The sequence below is a fragment of the Octodon degus genome, unplaced genomic scaffold (assembly GCF_000260255.1).
Source record: "Octodon degus isolate 3935 unplaced genomic scaffold, OctDeg1.0 scaffold00035, whole genome shotgun sequence".
Taxonomy (NCBI): Eukaryota; Metazoa; Chordata; class Mammalia; order Rodentia; family Octodontidae; genus Octodon; species Octodon degus.
In genome coordinates this window covers 6,984,009-6,994,355 of record NW_004524611.1, presented here as the reverse complement: position 1 = coordinate 6,994,355, position 10,347 = coordinate 6,984,009, and positions in this window count along the sequence as shown.

Sequence of the window (10,347 nt, the reverse complement as noted above, 5' to 3'; positions counted from 1 at the left end):
CAATTTAAAAAAAAAAAGAACACTCCATTCAACAACAGCAGCACACATATCCTTCTAAAAGACACATGGAACACTCTCCAAGACAGACCATCTGGCAAACAACACATAAATATATTATAAACAAAATTTAACAAAAAACTTGTGTGTGAAGGGTACTAGGGATTGAATCCAGTGTCTTGCACATGCTAAGCATGTATTCTACCTCTGAGCTCTACCTTACCCCTAACTTCAGCAAATTTTAAAATAACTGATACCACATAAAGCCTATCTTCTAACCATAATAAAAAAATTAACTGCAAATCAGTAACAGGAAGTTACCTGGAAAATGTCTAATTATTTCAACTATTTTGAGATTAAACAACATACTTGTAAAAAAAAATCATGCTTAAGGAAGTATATTTACTCTGATTTAAACATACAATGCATAAATGTGCTTAAATATCATGAGTTATGTTTTAATGGATCAGTTTTAAAAGCTTAAATATTTTTTAAAAAACCACTGATTGCTAGCTGGTCATTAGCACTCCGGGAGGCTGAGGCAGGAGGAACACAAGACTGAGTCCACCTGAGGCAATTTAACAAGCTACTGTCTCAAAGAGTAGAGTTATTTGCTCAGGGTGAAAGTTCTGAGTTGATTTCCCAGCACGCACACACACCAAAGAAGTTAGAAAGAAATTAGAAAATATTTAAAACCAAATGAAGCAATTTCTCATAACTGGTGATGATACAAACCTGAGGTGCTATTTAGAGGAAAATTTATAGTAATAAAAAGCTTACATTAGTGGGCTGGCCAAATAGCTCAGCAGATTAAGGGGCCGGGGATTTGATCTCTGGGCCTGCAGTGCTGGCCCCATCCTCAGGGTGCGCTGACACAGCAACTGAGACTGGGCATGGTGGTAGGCACCTGTAATCCCAGCTCTTTTTTTTTTTTTTTTGAACCGGGGATTGAACTCAGACCCTTGCGCTTGCCAGGGAAGCACTTAATCCACTGAGCCATCTCCCCGGCCCAATCCCAGCTCTTGACAGGCTGTAAACACATGGATCACTATGAGTCCAATCTAGTCATGAGACCCTGAACACCCTGTAGACCCTTCCCTAAAATACAAAATAATAATAATAATAATAATAATAATAAAATTTTTAAAGAAAACTCCAGGCCCAGATGATTTGGTTTCACAGACCAATTCTACTAAATACATGAGAAATAATATCAATTTTGTGCAATTCATTCCACAAACCAGAAGAGAAGGGGACACTTCTCAATTCATTTTGTAAGATTAGTATTATCCTCATCAAAATCAGATAAAAGCATTGTGAGAAAAAAACCCAAAACAAATAGAAAGACCAGTATATATCCATATCAATCATGAAAACAAATTAAAATCCTAAACGGAACATTATAAATCAAATTCAGCAATGTACAATGATGATAATATATCATGATAGATCATTTCTGGGAATGTAACACTGGTTTCACAATCAAAACTCTTTATTAGGAGCCAGGGAGATGGCTCAGTGGAATAAGCACTTCCCTGGCAAGCGCAAGGGTCTGAGTTCAATCCCTGGTTCCACACACAACCCCCCCCCACACAAAACTCTAATCAGTCAGCCAGGTGTGGTGGTGCACAGCTGTAATCTCAGCACTCGGGAGATTGAGGCAGGAAGACCACCATGAGTTTGAGGCCAGCCTGGGCGACATAAGCGAATATAAAGCCAGCCTGCACTACATACTAAACACCTTTTCTCTCAAAAACAAAAACCAAAACAAAAAACCCTAAAAACAAAACACATTATATCATGTACAGATACATTTTTAAAAAGCAAAACAGGGCTGGTGAGATGGCTCAGTGGTCTAAAGCACCTACTTAGAACAAGCTAAGCTAAGCAAAAAGCACAGCACAGGGACCGGGGTTCAATCCCCAGCACTACATGCCAGCCAGCCCCGCCCCCCTGGTGGGCTGAACTGGCCACACACACACACACACACTAAATAAATAAATAAATAAATTTTAAATAAATTTTAAATAAATAAAATAAAAAGCAAAACAAAAATCTACCAGTATAATTCATTATCCACCTGTCCGTGATTTAAGAAAAACAGCAAACAAGAACAGAAGGGATTTTCTTTGATCTGATATGGTGATCTAAAACAGATGCTGCAGTTAACCTCAGACAGTGGATAAAGACTTAAATGCTTTTTCCCTCAGTTAGGAACAAAGCAAGCAAGTGCGCTCTCTCCACCTCTATTCATTCTAAGACCTAGCCAATGGTGCAAATGAAGAGAAAAGCACACAAGTTAGCAAGGAAAAAATAAAATTGTATTTGAGACATGACTGCACAGAAAATCCCAAGTGAGAGGCTGAGTACACAATGAACAATGGCCAAACCTTATTTGAACAGAACACTATTTCACACACTCTGCAGCAAACAGGTCAGAGAGTCAAACTACACAGGATGGCCACAACTTGATAATAACTGCCAGCTAGCTTTCCCCATTTTTTGCTTTGCCTCCAGCTTAGGACCACCTACAGAAGTCCTGCTCCTAGCTTCTCCATACCAACTCCCGTCAGGCCATATCTACAGCTGTCTTCCCATTGTACTCGACAGGCTTCCTTGAGTCGGCTACAAATATAAACGACTGTGGCTGATTTCCTGGCTGCCAAGTTTTCACTAAATCTGAAGATTATGTACCATATAAAAATGTACTATGAAGTTACATTGTCAAAGTCTGATATTGATTCCAGTGAATCAAATACTCTAGAGATTTTATTTTATCAGGGGCTGGTAAACTACAACTCACGACCAAACTACCCCACTGACTTTTTGCAAAGGTACAGTTTAAGTAGAACACAACTATGCTCATTCATTGTTTCTGGCTCTTTTCACACTGGAACAGTACAGTAGAGCTTCTGGGACAAAGATACACAGCCCACAAACCCTAAGATATCTGCTATTTGGCCCTTGGTGAAAAAGTTGTCCAATTCTTGTATTTGAGCAGTATGACATCACTACTGATAAAGACCACGTAGTTACAGGATGTAAAGACAGAATACCCAAAGGAACAGAGAGCAGACTCATTTGCTAAGTGGCCAATTGTGCACCACAGGCCTCACAGATGGAATGTGACTTGCTGCATTCATGGTGGTTCAGGGTCTGGTACTGGGTTTTTAAGTCTCAAAAGCTTAAAGACCTTTGTGAAACTGCTCTTTCTAGGCTTGCTGCCCCAGGTAGGAAGACAGCAGAACCCACTGAGTCCTGCTGGGAAGTCCATGCTGGCCAGGTGACCTATTCTACACTACAGGCGCCACTGCTACAAGAATCTAAGTCCCAGTATGTGAAAGCCTTAGGAAGGCGCTGGTTAGTGTGCTCCTTCTACACCTGCAGGAGCAGAGGTAGCAATCAAGATAGAAAATCTGACCACCCATCACCCATCAGGACCAAGTTCATTCTGCCTCACACCATCCCCTGTGCCTTCACTGCCAGAAGGTCAAGGTCACCATGTAAATCTCCCTGCTCCATACATTCCATTAAAATATAATTTCTCATCTCTCTCCCTCCTTTCCCACACCTCTGAGCTATATCCTCTGAAACTCATTGATCGGTCAGCTTTTAGCTTTAAAAAAAAAAAAAATTGCCTTTTTAAGCTCTTCTTCAACATGAATCCCCTTGCAGCCCATTCAAATTCAAACATTTTGGTCTCATACTCATTTGCCAGGGCCAAGAAAACAAAAGAGCCCTCTCTCTTTTTATAGCTTCCATATCTCTCCCTCTTCCAGGACTGCTTCTTAAGGGTGAATTTCAGTAAGACTAGACCAAGCCTTGACTACTCCCACTACCACCTCACCTGCTCACCCCACAGCACCTCTCACTCCTCCCTAACCCACTCAGCTTCTCAACACCCCAACTTAGAGATGAATCACCAACTCAGCTACCCTCTCACCTCCAACTCACCCTCTCCTGTGATGAAAGGTTCCACTTCGTCATGACCTGTACCTCAAGAGGCGGATAATGGTTGAAACTTTCCTAGACAAGTGCTAAACCCCAAAGATGCACATAAAGAAAAACCCATTCAGGAACATCATATTAGATCTTCAGGCATGATGGTGCATGCCTGTAATCACAGCACTGGTGAAGCTATGGCAGGAAGAACCCTGCAGGTTTGAGGATAGCCTGGTCTACAAAGTAGACCAGCCTGAACTGCGTAATGAGACCCTGTCTCTAAAAAGACCAAAAAGCCAGGGATACAGCTCAGTGCCCTAAGCACCTGCCCAGCAAGCACAAGGTCCTAAATCCAATCCCTGGTACAAAAACAAAAAACAAAAAACCATCCAAAAACCTTGCAAGCAACAACAACAAAAAAATCAGACTTTTTTTTTTTTTTAATGTATTTGGTACAGTGTCTCACTATGCAGCTCGAGCTAGTAGTGATCCTCTAAAATAGGACATCTTTATTTTTTTTTATTTTTTGCAGAACCAGGGATTGAACTCAGGCCCTTGTGCTTGCCAGGGAAGTGCTTATTCCACTGAGCCATCTCCCTGGCCCTTAAAATAGGACATCTTTAAAGGAGGGGGGCATGTTCAAAGTGGCAACAGTTAAGACAATGCCAATAATATGAAAGAAAGCTAAAACAATGAACTACCAACCTATAATTCTACAGTCAAATCTAAGTATCATTTGAAAATAAAGATAAAATAAAATAAAGGTAAAAATAAAATTTGCCTTTCCAAATGGATAAAAACTAAGTTTGGTTTGTTTAGGTTAAAAAAAAAATTCTAGAAGTAATGGTGGGGTGGTTGGCCTATAATCCTAGCTACTCAGAGGCTGCGCAGGAAGATCCAAAGTTTGAGGCTAGCCCATGGTCAATGTCTTAGATGATTAATAAATGAATATAGTAAGTAGGTCTCCAGGTTACAAACATTCAGGTGCAAACTTTCACAGCTGTACTGTATAAGATTCTCTTTGTCAGAAACAAATGAAGCCTACTTATGCATTCTTCTGAAACAGAACTCATTCATAAGTCAAGTTTTTACTGTAATTAAACTACTTACTACGTATGGCCGGAAAGGTAGATCAGTGTAGGCTTTCACACCTTGCCTAAGCATCCTTGAGGCTCTAGGTTCCACTCCCCATACTACACCAAACCAACAAACCAAGAGCCCAACAATAATAATGCAGAAATGTCATACTAAATAAACTCTTAATATTATACTTCAGCAAGCCAAGGATGGTCTAACCTGCAGGATAATGACTAAAACTAAATGAATGTATCTAAATAAATAAATGAATAAGATAATATGTTAGGGAAATGGAGCTACTCCTATTTCCAATAAAACTCCCCTAAACCTCCTCTTTTATTCAAAACTTCCTTTCTTTGTTCCTATAGCTCTCTCCTCTCCTCCCCACCCTCTGGTACTGGGAATTGAACACAGGATTTTGCACTTGCCAGGCATAAGCTGGTGCCACTGAGCTATATCCCCAGTTCAATTCCTTCATTCCTTCACATCTTTGGCATCACTTGCTAAACCACTTGCTGAATCACAAGCTAGGTACCTACAGTAACACAATGGAGGCCCTAGGGAGATATGAGATTAAGGTGAGCTAAGTAACTTTTGCAAACTTCCTCCTGCTGAGTACATAATTAACACCTCCTCCTCTCCTCAACCCCAAAGAAGTGACAGAATATGCAGATGAAAGTTCCAGAAGGCCAGAACCCTGGTTCCTTTCCACAAGAATGAGGATCAGCTGAAAGTGGCTGCAACTGATAAAACAAGTCCACCTCCACAAGTGCCTAGAAAAGTCTTCAATTATTAGTCCTTACACTGACAAATTCCTAAGACTGAAAAATCTTCCTAGAAATTCATTAACTATGAACGCATTCGGAACTTTACCTAACCAGTGAGTCAGCATTCTGTACTGTGACAAAATACCTGAGGAAAACCATCTGACTGAAGAAAGGTGTACTGGTTCAGGGTTTTAGAAATTTCAGTCCACAGTCACCTAGGTCCACCTCTGAGTTCATCATGAGGCACAAAGTACACAATATTCCAGACAGTGAGGGCACGTAAAAGTTGAAAGGAGTTAGACAGGGATTAGGCCCAAGACAAACTCAGAAGAGAAAAAAGGCAGGCCAGGCCTGTGGTCAAGGGCTGAGTTAAGAAAACCAGGTCCCAAGATGGAGACTTGATGACTAGGTCTGTGAGCCTGGACAACTGAACAAACATGCTGTAAAGACAACACACAGATGGCCTCTCCTCCAACCCCTTCTAGAAATGCCTCTGTTCTTCTCTGTACTATGCCCCCTTGCTATACACTCTGTATTTCTATTAGAGCAATACTAGCTAAGCAACTGTATTTGGAATCCTACAGGTTGATTATAGTCTAACCTGAGGTAACCTGTGATGTGATTTTACTATAGACAAACAGCCTCAGTGGCTGCCTACTTTGAAGGCCTCCTCCTGCCTCTCAGGAGCATTCTCTTAATAAAACAGTAGAATAAAAACACTAGTAGATGAAGCTAACACTGTATGCCTACATACAGAGGGAATAAACCACAAGTGCATTCATTAGTACTCCAAGTATCAGTCTCAAAAGGTTAAAAAACAACCACAAATTAATTCCTCCAAATTAGAAGAAACTAATTAGTAAATCAAAAGCAAATTCAATGAAATAGAAAATAAAAATAGCACAAATCAAAGATTATTAAAAGTGAGCTATACCTAGACACTCATCTTTTTTAGGGGGGGGGCTGGCTCAGGCTGCCTTAAGGGGGGGTTCTGGTAAGGCATGGGGAACTGGTGATGGAACTACAGTCTCTACACTTGACTGGGTTTGCCCCAGCAGGTGCTTAAACTACTGAGCTAACCTGCAAGCCCCAAACTCATCTTTGAAAGCAGCAGTCATGAAAAAGGTGCTGACACGTAGCCAGTGAGGCCTCCCCATCCTCCTGTGAGCTTCAGATATGTCACTCAGGTTTCAGCTGAGGTGGTATCCATGAGCTTGGGTGTTAATCAATTGCTGTGTCTCCTGTAGAGCCTGAGCTCATGTGAGACTGCCTCCCCACTGCTAGCCAGTGCAGTGTCCGGCATGTGACAGGGATCCAGACACAGACACTTAGCACCCACCATTTGCCTGGTACTGTCTTAAGTGCTGGGAAGACAATAATAAATGAAATAAACAAAATCCTATGTCCTCATGGAGTTCACACCGCACGTGGGAGAGACAGTTGCCTCTATACATCTAAGCAGAAAGGGTAGACAAGCATTGAATAGATGAATCTGCCATGTAAGCTAGAGATAAAAATTTAGGAGTTGTCAGTATACAGTTATATTTAAAGTCATGAGTGGTTAGGGATGTAGCTCAGTGGCACAGGGCCTGCTTGGGAGCATGAGGTCCTGAGTTTGATTCTCAGTACCAAAAAATAAACACAGCCATAAAACTGAGTGACATCAACAAGTAGAGTTGAAAAAAAAAAAAAAAAAAAAGTACAGTTTGATGACTGAATCCATCTACTAATCCATGACTAATAAACACACAACCATTAGCCAGAAGAGCTGTCAAAGATAAGCAAGTCTTATTGAAACCCTACAAAAGATTTATGATTGGAAAAAGTTTTCCTTCTCTGAAGAACTACAGGCAACATCTCCTTTATAAGCAAGGTTTCCATGAAGTATACATTCCAGAACAAATAAACTATAGTGGAAGAAAAAGAAATCACAACAATGATTACCTCTGGGAAGTTGGGAACTGGCTGGCAAAAGGCATAGTGACAGTTTGCAGGGTTATTAAAGTTTCTCAACAGTGGCACTACCGAGAAAGAAATGTCACAGTAGCTATCCCTGAAATCAACCCACTAGATGTCAGTACTAACCCAGTTTCACTCTCCCCAACTGTCACAACCAAAAATGTCTCCACAAATTGTAAAGTGTACTGAAAGGCAAAGTCACTTGTAATTAAAATCCACTGTCTTAGATCTTGTTTTATTTTTTGAGACAAGATTTCGCTTTATAGTACAATCCGGCCCGGACCTAACTATGTAGACCAGGCTGGCTTGAAACTCAAGGCTAACATAGGTCCTGAAGGTTTGGGCCCAGTCCATAAGCTCTCAGGTAGGGCAAAAGATTCAGGAGTGGAAGGCAGGGAGGCTGCTAGGTTGTGGCCCTTACATAAACATGGGCTGACTGCCAACTGGGCGGTGATGTACTCCTGCAGGTTGCACAGCCTGCCACAGGTCCATGGGTTACGGCACCATGTGACCACAAGGAAAACTTTGGAAATTGTGGGCCAAAATAAACTTCTTAGGTTGATAATCACAGATATTTTGTTACAGTAACTTGAAGCTGGCTGATAGTTGGACATAGAGTAGATACTTGCTCATGCACATAGTAATGCAAGTAGAGTAAAATGTTAATGGTAAGACCTAAGTGGTTGACACTCTCTATAAAACTATTTAAAATTGTACATTTGAGGTTTTTTTCATAATACAATGTTGGCAGAAAATTTATCATAGGGGAGGAAACAGGAAAGAGCATTTGGGAGAGAGTCTACAGCTGAGCAAAGGCAGAGACACACAAGTTTGGCGATCTACAGGCTATTTCACAGGACAGGTACATAAGGAGAGGCAGGTGAAAACAATTCAGGGACTCAGAGGGTTCTGTTCACCCTATGTAGGCAAAGGCATCTGGCGAGAGGCAGGGAGGTGGGGGGAGCCCTGGTATTAAACCCAGGGCCTCTGAGTGCTAAACACTCTGCTATTGGGCTACAATTCTCAGTCCTTTTTTTAATTTTGAGACAGGGTATTGCTATAGTGCCCAGGCTATCCTCATACTTGCAATTCTCCTGCCTCAGCTTGGGATGGCAGGCCTGTGCTATGACACCAGCTGCTAATAACTGCTTCTGACCAGGAACTCTTTCACAGCCATGTGAATGGTGCAAAGTAGGAGATGAAAGAAGAGGTGACAAAGGCCTGGATCAGTGCAGTGACGACAGATGAGTTTAAAGGGAAGGGGATAGAGACGAGAAACATTAACGTCAAATTCTTAAAGATTTCATTCAGTCTGGAGTGGTGGCACACCCTTGTGATCCTAGAACTCTGGAGGCTGAGGCAAGAGAAGCACTATCAGTTCAATGCCTGCCTGAACGACATACATAGATCATGTATTAAAAAAAAGAAAAAAAAAAAAAAAAAGCAGATTTCACTGTCAACTCGATGTGGATCAGAAGGGTAAAGATGGAAAAGGATGTGAGAAAGCAGCAAGCACACTTGTCCAGTTGAGCTGACTACTACGAAGGAAAAAGTCTCATTTTGTACAATAGAATAATGCTTAATTACACACTGTATATTCTAATATTATCACTTAATATCCTTAAGATCTATGATTCTTGGTGCAGGAGAAAATAATAAGATATAGGAGATAAAATAAAAACTGTAGCCCTGAATCTGAACTGGAAGTATAAGAAATTTAAAGAACTTAGCAAGTTTTGTTTTCTGTCTTTTTGAGACACGGTCTCACTATGCAGTTGTAGCTACCCTTGAGCCCACTTTGTAACCTATGCAATTTTCCAACACACAATAATCCTGCCTCAGCCACCTGAGTGCTGGGATTATAGGCATGTGCCACCATGCCCGGCTTAGCATGTGTTTTTATCTTTTAAAAAAATTGGACCAGGGGCTGGTGAGATGGCTCAGTGGTTTAAAGCACCTAATTAGAACAAGCTTAGTCAAAGCACAAGGACCGCGGTTCAATCCTCCAGCACCACATGCCAGCCAGCGCCGCCCCTTGGTGGGCTGAGCTGGCCACACACACACACATACACACACACACACACACACACACACACACACACACACACAAATAAATAAATAAAAAAAATTGGACCAGTGAGATAGCTCAGCAGACTAAGCACCTGCTTAGGTAAGCAAAGGGACCCGGGTGCAATCCTTGCCACCACAGGCCATGTCAGCTCTGCACCAGGGCACACTGAGCCCAAGACAGAGTACTGCTATGGGGGCACATGCCTGTAATCCCTGTGATGGGGAGGCTGAAAACAGGAGGATCACTGTGAGTCTGAGCTGCGTAGTAAGACCCTATACCAAAAACATAAAACATTAATTAATTAATTTCTTCCAGGCATAGTAATCCCAGCTCTTTAGGAGGCAGAGTCAGGATTATAAATCCTTTAAAAAAAAAAAAAAAAAAAAGAAAGAAAGAAAGAAATATTTTGGGCCAGGAAGATGGCTTAGTGGAATAAGGGCTTCCCTGGCAACCGCAAGGGCCTGAGTTCAATCTCCGGTTCCGCAAAAAAAAAAAAAAAAAGAAAAGAAAAAAGAAATAAGGATTATAAATCCT